Source organism: Eurosta solidaginis, chromosome 2, assembly GCF_040869045.1.
Source record: "Eurosta solidaginis isolate ZX-2024a chromosome 2, ASM4086904v1, whole genome shotgun sequence".
Taxonomy (NCBI): Eukaryota; Metazoa; Arthropoda; class Insecta; order Diptera; family Tephritidae; genus Eurosta; species Eurosta solidaginis.
The window spans coordinates 151,653,482-151,663,221 of NC_090320.1; the positions used below are offsets into that span (position 1 = coordinate 151,653,482).

Below are 9,740 nucleotides of genomic sequence, written 5' to 3' on the forward strand. Positions count from 1 at the left end.
TTTGTAGACGAAACAAACTGAAGTGAAACGAAATTTTTAATTAAAAAGTTCTGATAGACTTTTTCACATTTGAACATGCATTTAAGGCAAACCTGATGCTATCGAAAAAGTGCTTTTACTCTGTCTGTTTTCGGTGAGGTTGTCAGTTCATCTTGAATGACTGGTATTTTATTAGCTAGGGGTATAAATGGGTGGGGTTTCCACTACTCTCCCTTCCAAATGAAAATCACGGCACTTCACTTTAAACTTCAAAAAATTACTTTATTAAACTTAAATCACTTCAGTCAAAAGGAGTCAACTAAAAATGATGTACATGAGCGGACGGTAGTTGATAACGAACTGATTTGGCAAATTTCCTAAGTCTCCTGCGCAGCAGGAAAACGGTAAGTATGTATGTATGTATGTATGTTAATATGAAAATGTACAAAGAGTATAAAAAATGCAGAAAACAGTAAGTAAATTCTTATTTTTCAGGGTGCTTGAAAAAGGTGAGTTAAGTAAGTTAATTTAAGTAAATCTAGGTATTTTAACAAAGGGTGTGTATCTTAGCACAGGTAAGTATTTTAGAAAAATGATTTAAGTAGATTTAAGGAATTTAAGGTAAGTACATATGTGGTTTTAAGAAGTGAATGTTTTAGTTAAATTTTACAAGGTGAGTTATTCTAAGGTAAGGATATGCATATATAAGTTTAAATTCATTGTAAATTCGTTTTTTTCATATTAAGTTCATTATTATTATAATTGAATAATTAGGGCAATTTTTTTTTTAAATTCAATCAAATTGGAGTTCATGTCTCCAACATGGCGGCCGGCCTGCTCCGATGAAGGAAGCAGCAACTCCTGCATCTCTGCCAAGGTGGATACTGCTGTGGAGAACAGGGTTTTCAAGCGCCGCTGAGTGTCCTTGCGTTCTTCCCTCTTCTTTTTCGGCTTTGCAATGACCACTCGTCGACTAGTGGGTTTCTCCTTCGGTTTCGGTACATTGCGTCGGTTCTTCTGCTTCTTGGGAGGTTTATCTTGCTGCCGATGTAGCAGCGTGTGGTGTGCAAGGCCGCATTTGCGGCAACGGTCCAGGGAGTCGCATGCGCCCGTAACATGGGATGTTGCCAAACAATTGATACAATATTTATGAGCCCGCACCGACTCATAGCGTTCTTCAGGGGTCATAGCCATGAAGGCGTTGCAATAGCGCAAAGAGTGCTTTTGGCAACAGAGCCGACAAGTGCTGTAACTCTCGTAGCGTCTGTAATGAGAATAAAAAGAGAGAGAAATATTTTGTGAGGTGAGTAGGGGGCTAACGATGGGGTTTTATGGATATCCTAGATTTTATATGCCACGGTGAGATCGCTAGAGTGAGGGTAGAGATGTTATTCTGCTGGGGGAAGTGCGCAAAGTTTTGCAATGGGTCGTGTATATATTCCGCTTTGAGTGCGGACATCTACAACTCGAACATTTTCGTCCGATCCGGGATGAAGACGAGTGACACGTCCGAGTCGCCACTCATTCGGGGGGAAAAGGTCATCTTTCACGACGACTAGATCACCTTCTTTGATGTTTGTCTGCTGAGTTTTCCATTTAGTACGCTTATGAGATATTCATTTTTCCAGCGCGTACTAAATTGATGGTGTAGAACTTGTAGTTTTTGCCATTTGTTGATGAGCGAGAGGTTCTCGGAGTTGGGTTCGGGTAACGCGAGTAGTGGAGCACCACGGAGGAAATGTCCGGGAGTTAGAGCGAGTAAATCATTTGGATCTTGCGACATCGGAGCTAGCGGTCTAGAGTTGAGAACCGCTTCGATTCGAGTGAGTAGGGTAGTAAATTCTTCAAATGTGAATTTTTGACTGCCTGCAACTTTAAGGAAATGGGTTTTAAAGCTTTTAACTGCCGCTTCCCATAATCCGCCCATGTGAGGAGCATATGGTGGAATGAATTGCCAGGACAGTCCATGAGTAGCATATTTTTGAGCTATGCCAGTTACGGCTTCCTTGAGAAAAGAAGAAAGCTCCTTTTGAATGACACGACTTGCTCCAATAAAGGTTTTACCATTGTCTGACATTATTTTGTGTGGGAGTCCACGACGACTAACAAAACGAGCAAATGCTGCTTTAAAAGCAGCGGTCGTCAGATCTGAGCAGACTTCCAGATGGACTGCTTTTGATGAGAAACATACGAATACACAAACGTATGCCTTTGAGTAAGGGGCCTTCCGTAAGATTGATGTTTTAACGAGAAAAGGTCCAGCAAAGTCGATACCGGTCGTGTGAAATGGGAGAGAGTAGGTGGACCTTTCCGGAGGGAGTGCGGCCATTATTTGGGATTTAGCCTGTTGTTTGTAGATCGGGCATATCTTACAATGGAATATGCACTTCTTCACCTTTTGTTTGAGTCGAGGGATGTAGTATTCCTGTTGTATCATGCGGATCATCAGTTGTTTTTCGGCATGCAACAAGGTAGAGTGACTAAATTCTAAGAGTAAATAGCAAAACCGATAGTTATCGGGAATTATAATGGGATAACGCTCGTTGTAACTAAGATTGGCTTTTGCGAGCCGACCATTCACCCGCATTATGCCTGATTCGTCGAGCATAGGGTTTAGAGGTAACAATGAACTCTTTTTGTGGAGTGGTTTGTTGGACTGTAGATCTGCAATTTCGGCAGAGAAGTATTTATGTTGCGTCAACAGGATCAAACGAACTTTCGCTTGATGAACTTCCTCTTGGGTTAGCGTGATCGTTTTCAAAGTATCAAGACCTTGTGCTCTGTGTATAAATCGGTACATATAAGCAACGACTCGTAGAGCTCTTGAGTAGGAAGAAAAGCGTTCGAGTAGATCAGGCACATCTACAGCATGAAATGCATGGGTGCGCTTTTGTTCCGGTGGAGTAGGGGTTTGTGTCACTGGTTTCGGCCAGGACGTTGGGGATTTGGCCAACCACTCTGGCCCCTTCCACCAAAGGGAGCATTCGGCTAGATCCTTGGGTGTACATCCACGGGTACCAAGATCTGCTGGATTATCTCCACTGGGTACGTGTTTCCAAGGGGCGTTACTCACGTTTTCCAGAATTTGTGAGGTTCTATTCGCCACGTAGGTCTTCCAGGTGTGTGGGGGTTTTTCTAGCCATGCTAGTACGATAGCGGAGTCCGACCAGAGAAACAGGTCATGTGGAGTCAGAGTTAGGTGTGAGCGAATTTGTTTTATTAATTTTGTGAGTAGTACTGCTCCACAGAGTTCTAGACGAGGGAGGCTCACGGTTTTCACGGGAGCCACTTTGCTCTTTGCCACGAATAGGTGAGTAGAAAACGTGTCCTTGCTATTCTGTACTCGCAGGTACACACAAGCGCAGAATGCTTTTTCAGATGCATCTGAGAATCCATGCATCTGAAAGGGTTTATTGGGTGAAAATTGAACCCATCGAGGTATTTTAATTTCATTTATCGCGGAGAGATTTTCGCGAAATATGTTCCATTTGTGGAAAGCGCTGGGTTTGACTTGTTCATCCCAGTCAGTTCCTTCTAACCAGAGTTGCTGGAGGAGAGTCTTGGCTAGTATCATTATTGGCGATAGCCATCCTGCCGGGTCAAACAATTTCGCAACCGCCGATAAAATTTGCCTCTTTGTGTTCGAGTTTTCTGCGGGTATAGGGTCGTAAGAGTATGACAAAGAGTCGTTTATAGCATTCCATTTTATGCCGAGGGTCTTTGTTGAGCTGGCATCGTGAAATTTGAGGAAATCTGCATCTAGGAGATCAGATTCTGGGATGGATTCCAACAATTTTGGGTGATTTGCCGTTATTTTCTTGAGTGGAAAACCGGCTGATTTCAACGCTTCGATAACCTGGTGTAGAGAGTCGTGAGCGGACTGTATACTATGTTCGCCCGAAAGTATATCGTCTACGTAGGTTTCGTGTAGCAATATATCATAGGCGAGTGGGTGGGTGGGCTTTGTGTCTTCTGCGAGTTGGTGCAGAGTCCGTATCGAGAGATATGGGGCACAGTTGACGCCGAACGTCACTGTCTTTAATTTGAAGTCCTCCATCGGTAGCTGTGGAGATCTTCGGAAGAGAATTCTTTGAAAATTCTGATCTTCTTTATGAACGAGTATTTGGCGGTACATCTTTTCGATGTCGCCGTTAAATACGTACTTAAAAAATCTCCATTTGAGTAGGACGAGCATTAAGTCGTTTTGGAGTATGGGGCCTGTGTGCAACACATCGTTTAACGAGTTGCCAGAGTGGGTAGTTCTAGACGCGTTGAAAACAACGCGTACCTTTGTTGTTTTGCTGTCGGGTTTTAAGACAGCGTGGTGGGGGAGGTGTTCTCGATGACTTCGCGTGATGAAGTTGCCTCCATGTGGCCCATGGTGAGGTATTCCTCCAAAACTTCTGAGTATTTTTCTCTCAATTCTGGTCTTTTCTCCAAGGATCGCTCGACGCTCATGCACTGCTGCTGTGCTGCAATTCTCGAGTGTCCAAGGGCAAGGGTACTGGGGAATTCCTTTTTAAATGGAAGTTTTACCACATATCGGCCATCTTCCTGGCGGTGAGTGGTTTCTCGGTAGAGTTCCTCGCAAAATTGGTCCTCTTCCGACAGGGCTTGGGTGTCAGGTATTTCTTCCTGTTGCCAGAACTTCTGCAATAATGTGCTAAGTGTGTCGTCTGGGTTTTCAATAACTTGGGTGGAGAATGCGTTCACTTGTTCTTTAATAGGACCGCTGAGTATCCACCCAAATATTGTATTTTGGGCTAACAAGGAACCACTTACGTTGGCTTGTAGCCCCTGGAGTATTATTTGGGGTGTGAGATCGCTACCTATAACCATGTCGATTCTCGAAGGGGTAAAACAATTAGGGTCCGCGAGTGGCCATGTGGCAATTTCTTGCAAATCTATTTTTGACACTTTAATGCTGGGTAAGAAATGGGTCAGTTTAGGCAATAATATCGCTTGGGTGTTTATTTTTGTTTTGAGATCCGACGAGCAGAGTGTTATCTCGCAGATTTGGTCTGAGTTTTGAACTACCGATCCGCCCATTCCCGAGATCTAATAATGGGTTTTCTTGGTTGGTAGTTTCAAGAGCTTCTGGATTCGAGACGCTACAAATGTCTTTTCCGAACCCTGATCTATTAGTGCACGGATCTTGTGGTGTTCGCCATTTGCTTTCACCGTGACTAAAGCTGTTGGTAAAAGAGTAGTTTCGCTACTACTCGCGAAGTGAGTTGAGGTTGAGTTTTTCTTAAAAGGGTTTTGAGTGGCTTGGGTTTGGCTGGCCTCTTTTGAGGTTGACGCCCTGTTCGGGTCTTCAGCTGGAGGTGGCAGACCTTGAGGGGTTGTGTGCGTCCTGTTCCTCTGCTGCCTGGGTCTGCTGTCTGGGTGGGATTTTCCTTGGAAGTGGAGTAGCGAGTGGTGTCGTTTTTGGCAATACACGCATGTGAAATTGCTACCACAATCTCTTTCCAAGTGAGAGCAAGCTAAACAATTTGTGCAATAATTGTTTTCTTTTACGAATTTGCTTCGCTCTTGGGTTGAGAGATCTCTGAATTTTATACAGCTCATTAATGAGTGATTCAGATTGCAGAGTTTGCATGAGGGTTGCCTCTTTGAGTCCACATGGAATGTTTGCGTCTTATTCCTAAAGTTCGATGAGGTTTGGGGTGTTGAGGATCTGTGGGTGAAGCTAGAGTTGGGGTTACGGGTTTTGCTCGGCCTATACGTACCAAGTCTTTCTACTACTTCGTACCTTGTCGTGAGAAATTTGTCCATCTCCGACCAAAGTGGAAGTTCTTTCCTGGAGTCGAGTGATTGTTCCCACAGTGCCAGGGTTTCATCAGGTAGTTTTGATGAGCATAAGAATACGAGAATGGGGTCCCAGTTATCAGTTGAGACATCGCTCGCATTTAGGGTCGAGATACAGTTATTTATGGTGGTTTGAATTTCTTGAATTCTTTCACCATTTTCAGAATAAACTGTGGGCATATTAAATAGGGTCTTTAATTGGTTATCTATGAGAATTCTCCGATTCTCGTATCGGGATTTGAGTGCTCCCCAGGCCAGCTCGAAGTTTTGATCATTTAGCTGATATTTTTTAATAATCAGAGCGGCTTTTCCTCGTGTTTTTGCTCTCAGGTGATAGAGTTTTTGGGCCTGGGATAATTTTGGGTGATTTATATAGACCGCAGTGAACATGTCCCGGAATGACGGCCAGTCTTCATAACCGCCATGGAAGACCTCCGTGTCGCATGCGGGGACTTTGAGATAGGGTTCGTGTTGAGAGGGGGTATGGTTTACCTGTATGGGCATGTTGCTCAGTTGACTAGTTTGGAGGGTGCTAATCAGATCGCTGATCCTGAGTTTTGTGCTCATCGCTGTGTCGAGAGATGTGTTGTATGCATCCTCGCATGTCGCCCTGAATTTTTCCTCCGTTCTGCCTAGCTGTGCTGCTTCGTATGCAGGTTCCACTGCGTCTACTCGCTTGTTGAGTTCCTCCAAGTACAGCTTGAGACTGGTCTCAGAGTGGTCCGTTTCCGCTAAGTTCCACCATTTTTCGTAGAATTTTTCTAATTTGTTTATCTCGAAGAAAAATTTCTTGTCCAAAACTCCGTATTCATCTTCCGACTGGGATTTAGATCGGGTAACGGGTCCTGATTGTGGCTTTAGGGTTTTGGGTTGCTCCTTTTTCTCGTCCGCCATATTACAATTTAAACTTGAGTCTAAAATTTACTGAGAATTTAAGTGTTTCTTACCACTGTAATTTTACTCAGTTTTTGAGATGCCTAGTCCCACTGTGCAATTATGAGTAGCGGAATTTGCACAAATAAGTGGATATGAGCGGCTTTTGTGTTGAGGGTGGAAGATTACTTGTCTTAGCGCCTCTAAGTACAAGTATGTGGTTATGTATTTAAATATGTATGTACATATGGCGTGGAGAAATAAAAAGGAGAGTGGGTGGAGTTATAATTGCTTTGAGTTGCACTTAGTTTACTAAGTTGAGTTCTAAGTTGCTTATTGAGTGAAGTCTTAGTTTAAAAGAAGTGCGTATTAGGGTGTTTAACTTTTTAGCTTTCTTTGGTCCAATAAAATCAATTTTATTATATAGGGGTGGGGGTTTTTTATTGGAGTAATGGGCTGAGTTTATTTATGCAAATGGGTTAAGTGCAAAATTGAGTTTTTTGGAGATTTTTTTTATGTTGCAAAAAATGTATGCAACGGGTTATTTATATTTGGGTAGCAACTAATTTTGGGTGAGAGGATGCTAATGATGAGAACCAATTATATGTATACAAGAGTGTATGAGTACAGTATTTATATATGAGGGTTATGAGTATGTATATATATATATATATATATATATATATATATATATATATGTATATATGAGGGGACAAGTACAGCTTTTTTCCAAAGATAAGTGCCGCTATGAGATGAGAAAATGTTGCTTCGATTGCAATTTATATTATGTACATATGTACGAACTATTGAGTTAAGGTTCAACTGTACCTGTTATGGGTTTTATCTAACCAGAGTATGCGGTGTTGTTGGGTAAATGAACGGTTCCAACTACCGCTCGGAGGGTGGATAAATTTGCTGTACTTCTGAATATGTATAATTTTGTACTGGGTGTACTTACTTTGGCATTCTTGTTTATTTATCACCTGTTTTGTCCTTTGATGTATGCTTATTTTCTGTTTGATGGGGTACCGCTTGTGCAGGTCTACTGCTCGTGGTATAGTAAAAAATAGCAAATATTGCTACAAATTTAAAGGCGCTGTCACACAAAAAATTTTTTTTTTGGATGGTTTAAGGGGTGCCTTTTTTTTATTGTATGTGTACCGTTTTTTATAATATAAATTTTCTTTTCTTTTTAGGTAATTCCTTTTGTTTAATTTTCAATATAAATTTGTTTTATTTCTATTTCTTAGCACTTGTATGACTTTCCGCACTTTGTATGATTTTCTTTTCTTTTCAGCACCTTGCTTTCCAAAATTTTTAGTTCTTTGGGTAATTTTCCCGATTTTAATTTACTTTAAACCTGTTTTATTTTCAGCACTTTGTAATTTTTAAATAAGTAAATGTAAATTTTTTCTACAATTTGCACTTTTTTGTTTGTTTAAATTTATTTGCAGTTTGTTTTATCGCGCACGTACCGGGTAAGTATTTAACTTTACTTTTAGTTTTTTGAATTTTATTTTTTTATGTTTTTTGCAATGGTATAAGTACATAAGTATACACTTGTATTAAGGTAAGTAAGAACTATTTGGTCTTTTTTCGCAAGTAAGTATTTTATAAATTTTTATATTTTGCAATATTTTTATCTTAGGTGTTTTTTCCACTTATTGTTTTTATTCAACCTCTTATAATTTTTTTCGCATTTAAGGTTTTAAGTTTTTCTATTTTTTCTTATAGGTCACTGATTCACTGATGGCCGCAATGGACCATGTATTAGCTAGGGGTATAAATGGGATGGGGTTTCCACTACTCTCCCTTCCAAATGAAAATCACGGCACTTCACTTTAAACTTCAAAAAATTACTTTATTAAACTTAAATCACTTCAGTCAAAAGGAGTCAACTAAAAATGATGTACATAAGCGGACGGTAGTTGATAACGAACTGATTTGGCAAATTTCCTAAGTCTCCTGCGCAGCAGGAAAACGGTAAGTATGTATGTATGTATGTATGTTAATATGAAAATGTACAAAGAGTATAAAAAATGCAGAAAACAGTAAGTAAATTCTTATTTTTCAGGGTGCTTGAAAAAGGTGAGTTAAGTAAGTTAATTTAAGTAAATCTAGGTATTTTAACAAAGGGTGTGTATCTTAGCACAGGTAAGTATTTTAGAAAAATGATTTAAGTAGATTTAAGGAATTTAAGGTAAGTACATATGTGGTTTTAAGAAGTGAATGTTTTAGTTAAATTTTACAAGGTGAGTTATTCTAAGGTAAGGATATGCATATATAAGTTTAAATTCATTGTAAATTCGTTTTTTTCATATTAAGTTCATTATTATTATAATTGAATAATTAGGGCAATTTTTTTTTTAAATTCAATCAAATTGGAGTTCATGTCTCCAACATGGCGGCCGGCCTGCTCCGATGAAGGAAGCAGCAACTCCTGCATCTCTGCCAAGGTGGATACTGCTGTGGAGAACAGGGTTTTCAAGCGCCGCTGAGTGTCCTTGCGTTCTTCCCTCTTCTTTTTCGGCTTTGCAATGACCACTCGTCGACTAGTGGGTTTCTCCTTCGGTTTCGGTACATTGCGTCGGTTCTTCTGCTTCTTGGGAGGTTTATCTTGCTGCCGATGTAGCAGCGTGTGGTGTGCAAGGCCGCATTTGCGGTAACGGTCCAGGGAGTCGCATGCGCCCGTAACATGGGATGTTGCCAAACAATTGATACAATATTTATGGGCCCGCACCGACTCATAGCGTTCTTCAGGGGTCATAGCCATGAAGGCGTTGCAATAGCGCAAAGAGTGCTTTTGGCAACAGAGCCGACAAGTGCTGTAACTCTCGTAGCGTCTGTAATGAGAATAAAAAGAGAGAGAAATATTTTGTGAGGAGAGTAGGGGGCTAACGATAGGGTTTTTTGGATATCCTAGATTTTATATGCCACGGTGAGATCGCTAGAGTGAGGGTAGAGATGTTATTCTGCTGGGGGAAGTGCGCAAAGTTTTGCAATGGGTCGTGTATATATTCCGCTTTGAGTGCGGACATCTACAACTCGAACATTTTCGTCCGATCCGGGATGAAGAC

The 9,740-nt window shown here is 41.0% G+C and overlaps 1 long non-coding RNA gene across 1 annotated transcript; it reads right to left on the reverse strand.

The window, feature by feature from the left end:
• Positions 1 to 235: 235 nt before the first annotated feature.
• On the reverse strand, positions 236 to 7,745 carry LOC137242408 (uncharacterized). The gene is made up of 2 exons (XR_010950225.1): positions 7,622 to 7,745; positions 236 to 1,243 (listed from the first exon to the last, which is right to left on the reverse strand). It is a non-coding gene; the product is annotated as an uncharacterized lncRNA (long non-coding RNA).
• Positions 7,746 to 9,740: the final 1,995 nt, after the last annotated feature.